Source organism: Ambystoma mexicanum, chromosome 3p (genome assembly GCF_040938575.1).
Source record: "Ambystoma mexicanum isolate Mex_15411 chromosome 3p, UKY_AmexF1_1, whole genome shotgun sequence".
Lineage (NCBI taxonomy): Eukaryota > Metazoa > Chordata > Amphibia > Caudata > Ambystomatidae > Ambystoma > Ambystoma mexicanum.
Window position 1 is genome coordinate 40,119,682 of NC_090925.1, and position 9,725 is coordinate 40,129,406.

General features: G+C 47.4%; 1 long non-coding RNA gene across 1 annotated transcript in view; it reads left to right on the plus strand.

The window, feature by feature from the left end:
* The window catches only part of LOC138580113 (uncharacterized), a 33,128-nt gene extending 23,865 nt beyond the window's left edge, over nt 1-9,263 (plus strand). The window contains exons 2-3 of the long non-coding RNA XR_011304176.1: nt 5,423-5,725; nt 9,068-9,263. This is a non-coding gene — a long non-coding RNA (uncharacterized lncRNA). The remainder of the gene's footprint in view (nt 1-5,422; nt 5,726-9,067) is intronic.
* Nucleotides 9,264-9,725: the final 462 nt, after the last annotated feature.

A 9,725-nucleotide genomic window follows, 5' to 3' on the forward strand; every position in this document is an offset into this window, starting at 1 on the left:
CAGAATGCCTGCTGAGCCCGGGCCACAGCCCGGGATACGGTTTCCGTTTCCCCTCCTCTTGATTGAGGTCACTATGACTGATCTCAGCTTGCATGCCTTGCTACATGGCATCATAACACGGCCTGTATAGACAAGCACCTACATGTCTGCACGTGATCGGTGAATCCACAGCACTCGGTGGCAATCATGAAGGAGCCCATGTACATGGAATCCAGGACCAGAGATTGTTCAAGTTGCCGGTCCTTGGGAGATGGTCAGCGGCCCACGGTTAGGGATGATGATGCTGCTATGCAGGAGGTCATCACGAGTATCCTCTGGGCTTCTTCTGTTGGGTCTCAACCACCCAACCTCTTATAAGTGAGGCTATACTCCAGCCGGGAAATTGCCTATATCCAGACCTAACCCGTGCCACAGTATCTTCCTCTCCTGGCCACAATGCTATCCACACACAATCATCACCCAAGAGCAGAAGGAAACACAACCCCTTCATCAATTAAAGGATGTTTTGGGGGTCGTTTTTCAAGGGCGAGTGTGGGAAGCCAAGGCATGAAAGCCAGGCACACTTTACCCCTCAGGGACATGCTCCTTCCTTTTGAAGGTGGAGAAGGAGCACAAAACAGGATTCATTTTCCTACAACGTCTTCAAAGTGCCCTTAATTTTGAACATTCATTAGATTTCCATCCAGGGGTCCATGGAATCATCCATCATTTACCATCTGCCAAATGCAGGCGATCCCATAGCAATCCATTCCAAACGCTGCCTGAAAGGTGTCAGTAGCAGGCGCCTAGAAACACTTTGTGTTGTGCAGTGCGCTTTATAAATGCTCACTGAATAAATAAAAACATTCACTTTTTTCTGCAAAAAGGAGTATAAAAGCAAGGAGTAATGGATATTTCACCTGGTTTTCCTGTTTACTTGTGCACTCTGCTTACAAAAGGGTTAAATTGCATGAACGGCATCCGACAGCACCCAAGTGCTAGCTTTGGGGGTTCCCTGCATGTAATTAAAACTTTTTTTATAAAATACTCCTCTTTAGTTATTGAAAAGGTTCTTAGTGGAGGCAACTGTAGAGCAAATACAGTCGAGGAAGAAGTTAAAGGTTCTTTTCCCGGGCACTGTTGCCACCTGCATGGTCTCTTGGCGCTCTGGCGGATCTGTAACGCAAGGAGGGAGGTTGGTAATAGAGCTGTGATGTGCTGTTGGCAGCTTCAGTTCGGTGACACCGTTCACTGAGCGTAGGTGTGTTTTTCGGTTGGTATCCACCATGTGGTGTAATGTTAAGTTAAAGGTTCTTTTCCCGGGCACTGTTGCCACCTGCATGGTCTCTTGGCGCTCTGGCGGATCTGTAACGCAAGGAGGGAGGTTGGTAAGAGCAAGAGAGCTGTGATGTGCTGTTGGCAGCTTCAGTTCGGTGACACCATTCACTGAGCGTAGGTGTGTTTTTCGGTTGGTATCCACCATGTGGTGTAATGTTAAGTTAAAGGTTCTTTTCCCGGGCACTGTTGCCACCTGCATGGTCTCTTGGCGCTCTGGCGGATCTGTAACGCAAGGAGGGAGGTTGATAATAGAGCTGTGATGTGCTGTTGGCAGCTTCAGTTCGGTGACACCGTTCCCTGAGCGTAGGTGTGTTTTTCGGTTGGTATCCACCATGTGGTGTAATGTTAAGTTAAAGGTTCTTTTCCCGGGCACTGTTGCCACCTGCATGGTCTCTTGGCGCTCTGGCGGATCTGTAACGCAAGGAGGGAGGTTGGTAAGAGCAAGAGAGCTGTGATGTGCTGTTGGCAGCTTCAGTTCGGTGACACCGTTCACTGAGCGTAGGTGTGTTTTTCGGTTGGTATCCGCCATGTGGTGTTGGGCGAGACTTATTGTGGTCTATTTCGTCCTTGAGTTGTTGTTAAGTACGTGCGGTTTGTGGTGCGGTAGAGGTATGGCTGTGTTTAATTCAGCGTTTGCAAGGTGTATGCAGAAAGGTGAATTGGTAGTACGGTTATGTTAGTGGCAGTACATTACCTATCCCCACTGTTCTGATTAAGGCCGATTCTTATCCCTTTTCCCTGTCAATCATTCTAGAGTATAGCAATTACTGCCCCCATAATTTTCCCGAGGGCAAGTGGGCTTCCTTTGCCTCGTGGCCAGCCCGTAGACTGCCTGGATTATGCGCCTAACCCTATTCCTTTATGTGTGGCGTGTTTCACATCTTTGGTCGTTTGGCAAAGTGGGACAGTTCTCCCTCCACTGGTTCCATCTTAGGCACTCCATCAGTGGTCAGGTTAAGTTGGACAACTGTCCCTCCAATGTTTCCACCTTTGGCCCTCTATCACCAATGAGAAATTAGTCCACGTACACAGCACTTTAAAAAAGCAGAGAACAGCAGAGGATCTTGCAGCAAAGATAACTTCCTTGGAGTAACTCAATATTTGTGTTGGCTAACTCTCAAGGCCACATGGGTCTCTTATTTAGGGTTGTATGGCCAACAGAGTATTTCTACAAACCACTCCAGTGCACTTCGTGATATAAATGTTTGTAGGTTTAGTTCTAGAATTGCTAAGAGTCAAGAGCCCCGGGAAGAGGTGTATCCTACATGACACTGTTGGGAGTGGGTGACCAGCTTTAAGGGGGGCATTGCCACCCCACGTGTAGTAGTGGTGTGACGTACTGTTTCGTGCACTGAGTATTGAGAACGGAGGAGGTTGGGTGGTATGGACGGAAGTCATGTTTGATGGTATGCTATAGGTCTAGGACATTTAAATCATCCCATAATGCCCAGTTTCTGCTTGTTTTTCGCCAATCCCTAGATGATCGTTCTTGAACATGGCTCCTTTCGGCAATCTTCCAAGAGCAAGTGGTTTAGTTGTATTCTCAGGGTTGCGTTGGCAGTTTCACAGTTTCTGGTACTCTGGGACTTGCCTCATACTTTTTCTGCTTCAACCTACGTGAAGATACTTGGCCATTGATCACATTATTTCAGTCTATGGATCAATCTTCTCAGCAACATCTCAGGCTAAGGCTCAATCTTCTGAGCAACATCTCAGGCTAAGGCTCAATCTTCCCAACAACATCTCAGGCTAAGGCTCAATCTTCTCAGCAACATCTCAGGCTAAGGCTCAATCTTCTCAGCAACATCTCAAGCTAAGGCTCAGTCTTCTCCACAACATCTCAGGCTAGGACTCAATCTTCTCAGCAACATCTCAGGCTAAGGCTCAATCTCCTCAGCAACATCTCAGGCTAAGGCTCAATCTTCTCAGCAACATCTCAGGCTAAGGCTCAATCTTCTCTGCAACATCTCAGGCTAATGCTCTATCTTCTCAGCAACATCTCAGGCTAAGGCTCAATCTTCTCAAAAACATCTCATTCTGAGGCTCAATCTTCTCAAACGCAGACCGTGAGATTACAGAACATTTTAGAAAATATGTACAGCATTTTCACAAATAGAAAAATCCTCCTAAAACAGGAGAGCAGTCACGTATGGACTCATGGATTACTCAGTAAACTGTTCCTATTACACTAAGGGTCACATTTTAATACAATTGCGGCCCTAATGTGAACTCTCATTGAACTGTGTATTTTAAAACATAAATATACTTGCAAACAAGTCTTGGTTTGGATGCCTGGTTTTGCATTCATGGAGGCCGGTCTAGATTACAATGCAGAGGCTATCAGCGGTGGTCACTTTACCTAGACCGGGGTTGGTTTGTTGCTGTGGATGCATCTGTTAGTCCAGAAAAAGTTGTAGACATGTGTCCCGGGCTCCCTCTTATTTGGGATGAGGTCCCCTTTCCTTCCTGGGGCTGTAACTATGGTGGTGGGCCTCATGAATAGAGTTGTGTAGGCCTCAGTGACCACCAACTCCCGAATCCCCATATTGGCTTCATAGAGAAGGGGGTCTAGTGCTAGTTCATCCAGTACCATGGGTGGTCGTAGCACTGTGGCAGGTGTGAATGCCCCCCTCATTAATTTCGCTGGTGCAGTTGAATCTGTGGGTCCTCAACATACATCTGGAATAGCCGCTGGTGACCATCTACTGCCCGCGGCGGGAGCGCTGCGCATAGAATATCAAGGAAAAAGGGACTAGTCCTGGATCCACCAAAGACACATTAAATATGGGAAAATGTACCCCCTACCATATGTTCAAAGGATATTGCAAATCACCTGGGCGTTATGGGATGAACTATAAGGTGACGGAACACCAATGGTAGTGGATATTTTATTCCTTCTAATGCCTGGTCACACACTGTCATCCAGTTGAATACCTGATCTCTTGTTTAATCTAATGTGAGAGTTCTTCCAGCTGTTGACTGAAGTAATCAATGGATAATCAGGTTGGATTACAAATATAAACTCTAATAGGATACATGTAAGGTTATGCAGAAAAAAGTGAATATGTGCCTAAAAGCGTTTTGTCGTTGAAATAAATGTTGCCATGCAGACATATTCTTGCTCTCCTGCGATAAACTCATTAACACAACTCCATAAATGGCGGTAAAGTGTTACATACATGTCACAGGGTTAGGGGATCGATCCTGTCAGCGGGTAGAGGGTTGGGGGGGGGGGGGGGCAGGGACACTCCCAACCTGGGGTAGGAGGCCAACCAGGGCCCATGTCAGAACTGATCCTACCACAGAGGTGGGGTGAGGGAGTTGGAGGGCCCCAGTCTCTGAACCCCCTAAATATGCCTAGTGGTTGACATCAGTACCCTCTGTTAACCACCCAATGCCACACAGGTTCATTTCTGGCTGGAGTACTGTTTGTTTTATTTCTGGACCTCAAGAACCACAATGCAATGTGGTGACACTTAGAAAGCAGTGAATACCTCCATGCATTTTACCCTTAATCATTAGCTGAAGAGAATCTCACCAAACAGCGTTCTGATTGTGTTGTTGCCTATCTACCTGGTACTCTGGTTGCACTTTCTCCATAAGGAGCAGTCCTGTTCAAGGTTGCTAGGAGTGCAGTACTCTGTCCCTTTTCAGTCTGACCTGGCGCTAAACTGCTAGGATTAGGGATGCTTCAGTTAGCTGTCACGGGTAAGAGAAACAGGCCATAATGTGGCTTACAGCCCGGGTCTGCAACCCGTGGCTCTGCAGATGTTCAGAACTGCCAGTGCCATGGTCCCTCACCATTGACAATGCTGGCGATGGCTAATGGGAGCTGTAGTCCAAACATCTGGAGAACAAAAGGTTGCACACCCATGTCCTAGAAGATTGATTAGACAGGGCATTGGGGAAATAAGTGAATCCGACCAATCAGTCAACATCCTTTCAGATTCCAGTGGAGAAGGTCACTTATGACAGCCCAGAGGTTCAGTCTCTGTGCTGTAAACAGATTGCAGACATTGGGAGTTCATGGCCATTTTATGAAATTGACCCTTTTGATGCGGCTTCCAAATGACTCAGTTGTCTCCTTTGAATTTCCTTGAATTAGGCGAATCTGGGAGCGCCAGTAACAAGAAGGCGGGGATGTGCTTTGAGGAGTACTTTGGCAAACACCCTCAGGAGTTGGCGAAGTTTAAGAAGAAGATGTCAGCGTCCTCAGCCGAAACCTCAGAGCCCAAGGAAAATCAACATGGTCCTCCCAACCCTCACAAAGGTCGCCATCCGCACAAGAAGCCCTGGCATCTCATTGACTTCTCCAAGCTGAGGAACTGCTCCGTCGACGACGACTGCGGTGACACCGACAAATGCTGCAGGACCATGTGCGGCCTCAGGTGCACCAAGCCCATCTTCGGTAAGCACGGACCGATCCCTGTCATCTCCGTTTAGGGGTTCAGTGGACTCTCAACGACCTCTGCTCCCAGACGGAGCATATATGGGCTGTCTACATATGATCATGCATGTCTAGCTATGAGTGATGTGTTGTGTGCTAATGTAAATGTGCACCGAGCACCACAAAAACTAGGAAGATGTCCTTTTAAGTCCTGCTTTCCATCCCACAACCCTTGCATGTGCTGTGTCTTACCTTGGGCGCAGCACTGTAACTACCTGCGCACCAAATTCAGAACTGGCTATTGTCGGGCTCTCCAGATATTTGGGACTACAACTCCCATCATGTCTCACCAGCATAGTCAATAATCAGATATCATGGAAATTGTAGTCCGAAACATCTGGAGATTCAAAGGTTGCAGACCCCATCGCTATCAGATGATACCCAAACTGGAATCTTTGCACATTAATCAAAAGACACATGCCACTAGTTGTGGGAGAATATTTGGATATCTGTGCACAGGTGAGGGAGAGGCGAAGGCCAGTATGGACATGGAGAAAGCATAAAGTCTTCAGGGATTGGAGGAAAAGCATCAGTGCACATGGAAATAGCAAAACAGTAGAACAGCTGCAAACGCACTGGCAAGCAGCTGTGGCCCAGAGATGCATAGCAGTGCTTCTGCTGCAGTTCCATTGTGGGTGGTGTCCAGATTCCCAACACACTGAACTCTGCGGCAGGATATCTGAGTTGATAGCTGCTTCTCCCCTAACGCTCTATGGTAGTCCATTCTAAAATGGCATGGCAGATTTGCATGCATCGCGGCAGAGGCCGGATGGGCTGGGACAGCAGCACCCATCCCTACACTGGCACTGCTTGGAAGATTGCCATGGACATAGTCAGGACTGCAGTAGCTTCAGTTCACGGCAGCCCTTCACCTGGGAAAGACCAGTACAGCACAATACTCTGCATTCAGGCTTCCTCAACGAATGGTATTTTTTCCATCTGAAAATTAAGTTATTCTGGAACAATGGGGCTTTCTTTATTAAATAAACTGCCACAACAACAGCAATCGATAAGCGCCACAGGAGGACACTGGATTACATTGAAATATTCCTGTCAGAAAATACTGTGACCTTTTCTGGCATGGTTTACAGGCACTGTTATTAGACTGAGACTCTTATGGCCATAGCACAAACCTATTGCTTGAACCCTTTAAATACGTGTGAGGTTTGTCAAAGAATACGTCTGGTTATCACACGGGTGAACAGGGTTCACTGGCGACGCTTTGCTGTTATCACCAGTCCTTTCACTTGCAAACACAAAACACTAGCCTGCAAATTACAGCCAGAACCAGCAACTGCTGTAGATGACTCATGCGTCTAGTTCCTGACACACCCAGTGATTTATAAGGCAGAGTGAGTGACACCAAGGGCCCTTATTGGCTGTCTCTCTGATCCTTAATGTTTGTGCCACCTGTGTTTTCCGCCCCGCTTCTCCTCCTCATCGCCCCCCATCTTTCCCAACTGCCCCCCTGTTCATGGTTACTACTGATCCGACCCTGTCAGAATTCAGACTGGCCGCTTTCTTTTTACATAGAGATTTCTGGAGCGGGCTCTGGGCACTGAATTATTTAGAATGTAGATTGTGCAGACATTAAAGAACAGAGGAGTGTTGAGGATAGCAAATGTCATCTTCTCCCTATTGTAAATAAGGTTCAGGTTGGTCCCATGCACTATGACTGCATCCTACTTACTGCAGAAGATTTCTGGGAGCGTGTTTTGGGGCTGGTACTGGTACCTGGACCTTCCAACCTACCCCGGACATTCCCCACGATTTCCGTCTGGTTCACGGAACCCAATTTCCATTTTCCCCTCATTGCCCGTGCTTTTGCTTAGGATGCCATGCAAATCCCTTTTAGCAATTCCTCTTTCTGATTGCCCCCCCCTCTCCTGGTGCACTGCTGTCCTCTTTCTATCTCCATCATCCTTGCTGATTCCCCCCCTCACCACATGCAACCAGGAACTAGCTAGTCTCATGACCTGATCATCCCAGCCTCACCTTTTGATATGCTCACTTTTTGGAAGAGCGGGAGGTGCGCGCGAGAGTTACATTTACGCCATGTTGTGAATGTGGTACGTTGCAGTTTATCAATCAGGAGGACATCCCCAGGCAATTCCTAGGAATTCAGAGATATCGATTGTGATATTTTTGCTCCTGATGTTTAAAATTGTTCATTAGATGCAATCTCAAGTCATATTGAATAAGCCGATCTCCAACAGTGATGCAAATGAATTGAGCTTGGGTAAAGGGGGTGGGTGCAACAAGGAGAGGGAAACGTGGGATGCTTTTGGGGGTTTTCCCTCCGACCCACAATGTTTTATTTCATGTGTATGGGTGTGCCTGCCTCATCACTCCCACAGGGTTCCTGTCTGCCCTTGTGTTTCTCTGTGTCTGCGTACTTTAGTCTTTTTTCTAGCTAACTGTTGCTCAGTTCCTTTGTTTCCCAAATCGAGTTCTCCCTCTTTATGGCTGTCTCTATTCCCTGTCAGTTTCCTTCAGCTTCTTTCAGTCTCTGCTTCTCCCAAGGTCTGGCTGAATCTGGCAGACAGTTTCTCTTTTTTTGCTTAGTCTGTCTTTGAATTTTCAATTTGCATCAGGGCTCAGGGGAGTCACTGTGCTGAAAATAGCAAACTCTTGAGATAAGACATAACATTTGACTCAGACAGGACACACTATTGCCCAATTTCCTCTGTATATAAAAGTCTAACAGCAGACACTTTCTCCCAAGAAGCAGGTGCTTTCTGGCGTTAAAGAGGCATGTTGCATGAATTGGCCTTCTTCACGTGTGTAGATCAGGCATCCACAGGATTGTTATTATAGCATTTATTGAGCGCGGACCTAGCTTCGAGAAGCAACAGAGCGCTTTCCAGAGGTATACAACAGCACAGATACATAATGGAGCGCTTTACAGAGGTAACAGAACAGATATACAGTGGGGAGGACACAGAAGTGCAAAGAGGATGGGTACAGCTGTACCCGGTGGCGGGAAGGACAGGGGCGGGCAGCATCTAGCGAGTCACGTGGCGCGATTATCTTGCAGATAACCAACTATTGGAATATACGCAGGAGCCGACACAAAGGGTGACCCCCTGTAATATTTGGTGATATGCCCGTGAGGTTCCTGCCACAAAGAAACACACAAGGTGCATTGACCAACCAAGGGTCCCATGAATAATCCTCTCCTGCCCTACTGGGCTGCAGGGCCCATCTACCTCCACTGTGCACACACTTGGCCACACAGTACCATTAAGGTGACTTCCAGATTTCCTCTGATGCTTGCTGAATTCCTTATTTTCTTTCTTTTAGAAGACCACAAGCTGGAAGACATAGAGGCTCACTATCATGGTTTGCATGACGGCAAGCATCATGGTAATGAAGAAAAACAGCCACCACGAGAAAATCGTCATGCCCGTGAAGAAGACGACGAGGAGGGTGGAGAAGAAGCAGAGAGGGGAAGTCAGGGAGGAAGAGGAAAGGGGAGAGGAAAAGGGAAAGGAAAAGGGAAAGGACGTGGGAAGGGTAAAGGTCAACGGGGTGAAGAAGGGGGCGATGGAGAAGGAGAAGAAGAGGGAAGAGGCAAGGGGCGTGGAAAAGGGAAAGGGAAAGGAAAGGGGGGGCAAGGAAAGGGCGGGGGAGGAGGGAAAGGGAAAGGGAGCGGTAAGAGTGGGGGAAGAGGGCAAGAAGAGGAATAAGGAAGTTGGGGGCAACCACAAGAAAAATCAGAGCGGGGGCAGGAGAAGTAAGTGTGCAACCGGGCGGGTGTTTCCCCATTTCTTGGTGGTGGTGGTGGTGTTTTCCCATTTCTTGGTGGTACTGTTTATCGATCGCTGCTCTTCTGATCTGTCTGGAAAGAGAATCAAATACGTTCATTGTCAAAGCTATGAAATAGAATAAACAGCATTCCAAAAATATCAGCATTCCCTGTGTATTCATTACAAATAGAAATCATTTTAACAACACATGT